The sequence below is a fragment of the Centruroides sculpturatus genome, unplaced genomic scaffold, assembly GCF_000671375.1.
Source record: "Centruroides sculpturatus isolate CEXI.00-Female unplaced genomic scaffold, Cexi_2.0 scaffold290, whole genome shotgun sequence".
Classification (NCBI taxonomy): domain Eukaryota; kingdom Metazoa; phylum Arthropoda; class Arachnida; order Scorpiones; family Buthidae; genus Centruroides; species Centruroides sculpturatus.
In genome coordinates this window covers 27,792-30,742 of record NW_019384526.1, presented here as the reverse complement: position 1 = coordinate 30,742, position 2,951 = coordinate 27,792, and positions in this window count along the sequence as shown.

Genomic DNA, 2,951 nt, shown 5'->3' with positions numbered 1-2,951 from the left:
GCTAAAAGGAGCAATTATCTTCATAAGTGGGAGTGTATTTTCCTATTGTAAAATACAATTTTTAGCTTTCGGAGAGTGATCGTCACAGCATCTATGATTGATCGCCTGTCTTATCTTCCTCATCAACTGGTTAAATATGCTATTTAAGCATAAAATTTCGTATGTATTTGGCCCACACTTATGACTATAATCCCTATTTCATCTTCCTCGTCCTCTTGTTACACGTGATATTTAAGGTATGGGTTTGGCCCACATTTATGACTATGACATGTGATGATTAAGTGACTGTACCCATCAGTGGACGAGTGGATAAAAGCACCCAACACAAATCATGGGTTTGAGCCTGGCCAACGTGGTAGTCACGTGGAATTTTCCGGTTTTGTCCATGTTTGTAACACCTATATAAGGGCCACTGTTTTAATAAAATTCCATGTCCTGTTGTATAAAAGCAAATAAGCGACGATCTCATAGAAATATATTACATCTTGAGCTTTCACCCTTCATTTTTACACATTAAAAAAAGTATTATTTCGGAAGTTTTATAAACTTAATAAAGTTCTTATCTAAATATATAAAATTACTTGTCCTGACTGACTGAATGATTGATTCATCATCGCCCAGAACAAACCGCTGAACAGCTGAAAGAGGTGAAATTTGGTACATAGTTAGGGTACATCATGAAAACCTGGGGGGGACCGGGGCAAGTTTGCCAATAGCATTTTTAGAGAATCCGGATTCGAAGTAAACTAAAAGAAAGAGGCAGAAAAGTCCTAAAGAACCGGAAAATGACGGTAAAAATACTTATTGTATATATTGCAATGAGAAATATGGCATTACTCAGGAGGTTATGCTGTAAATGTAAACTCTGGGCTCATATTGACTGTACGGATGTAGAAAATGAGTATGTTCAATTTATTTGTGATATGTGTAGAGAATAAGAGAATAAGCAATATGCTTTTATATTGCTTTTACATTGGTTTACGATGTTTTCATTTATTATCTGTTTGATTATTTTTGTAACTAATTTGTGTTTGCATTTTTTTTTATTTATATATGTCTTTGAACTTACATTTCCTTGTAATAATATTAAATCGGTTTTGGACTTGTATTTCTTTGTTTTAATAGTGAATTTCAACTTATATACTGTTAATAACATAAATTTATATACCTGCCTATCTTGCCCCATTACTGTTGCCGAAGTTGCCCCTGTTATAGGGTAAACTTCGGCAATTTCTCTCTTTTTGTAAAGTTATAATTATTTTAATTATTTTTATTTCCAAACTAATTTTAACCAATTCTATAGTAAGGTAACATTCTAGTAGACAATAAACAAAGTTTTTTTTTCAGTTTACAGCAGTATTTATTACACAAAATTTAACATGCCGAACTTGCCCCGGTCTCCCCCTACACTAAGAAGAGATTTTTCGAAATACCCCCTCAGGGGGAGAGAGAAAGGATTAAGAATTAACGGGAAGAACGGCTTCTACTGTACTATTTTAGATGCGATTTTTTGTTTTTATCTGCGTTTTAGTACGGTATGCCATGAAAACATACACTAAGAAGGGATTTTTCGAAATACCCCCTCAGGGGGAGAGAGAAAGGATTAAGAATTAACGGGAANCAAGGGTCTAAAATGAAGAATAGAAGGGAGTGAAGGGATTTGAAAGAAGATAAGTAAGAAAAGATTTTGCTTATTAAATACGAAAGGGGTCAACAACTATATTCAGCAATTTATATTTATATTGACGTCATAGATAATATTTAAAAGTATTTTTATTATGAAATGACGATAGTCTCTTCAACGATAACCTTTAAAGGTAAAGACTTTTGTCCTTTTTTGACTTTGTACTCTTGTGTAATTCATTTTTCCCATTAAAATATACTAAAATCTACTTATTACTATGACCCATAAACAAATGAATTTACCATTAATTAATTGGAAATTTAAATAATAATAATAATTATATTTTGCCACATAAAGGTCAATATGTTTGATCTTTTAGCATTATTAAAAATTAAATTAAATTATTTAAAATATTTAATTATTAAATTAAATTATTCTGCATACAATATAAATTAATTTTTGTTTATATTAGTTACTATACTTATGCCCCTGTGAAGGTTGTAACTCAAAATTTATATAGATATAGAGGGAAAGCCAAACCAAAAATATTCATAATTTTCTTATATTTTTTTTTTATAATTAATATAATTATAAATTTAATAAACGCTTCTATAGTATAATTTTCTTATATTTAATTGTACTGTATTTAGAATTTTTACACTATTATGTGTTATATCTTAGGACCACAACAAGTCTAAGTCTATCCAGTAAGATGGCTGATGTTTAAGAAATTGTAAATTGCAATTAACAGTGTTATGCTAAAAATAAATGCAAATATAATATATTATATTAATGAACATAAGCGGTTCTTTGCTATTTAAGTAAGTTACCACGTAAAAATTCATTTAAACGATGATTGGAAGAGGATAAGAACATCTCAACGATGATTGGTAGGGGATAATGTTGTCTTAACGATGATTGGCTGAAATACTGCTAAAAGGAGCAATTATCTTCATAAGTGGGAGTGTATTTTCCTATTGTAAAATACAATTTTTAGCTTTCGGAGAGTGATCGTCACAGCATCTATGATTGATCGCCTGTCTTATCTTCCTCATCAACTGGTTAAATATGCTATTTAAGCATAAAATTTCGTATGTATTTGGCCCACACTTATGACTATAATCCCTATTTCATCTTCCTCGTCCTCTTGTTACACGTGAAATAAATGATAAAAAAAATGTGTTTAAAGTAAGCTTTAAAATATAATTAAAATAATAAATTTGATTATTTCTTTATACGGTAAAATCTGTCTAAAACGAAACCTGAATAAAACGGAAAGTTAACTTAAACGAAAAAAATTCTTCGGAATGGAGAGAACTTTTTTCTT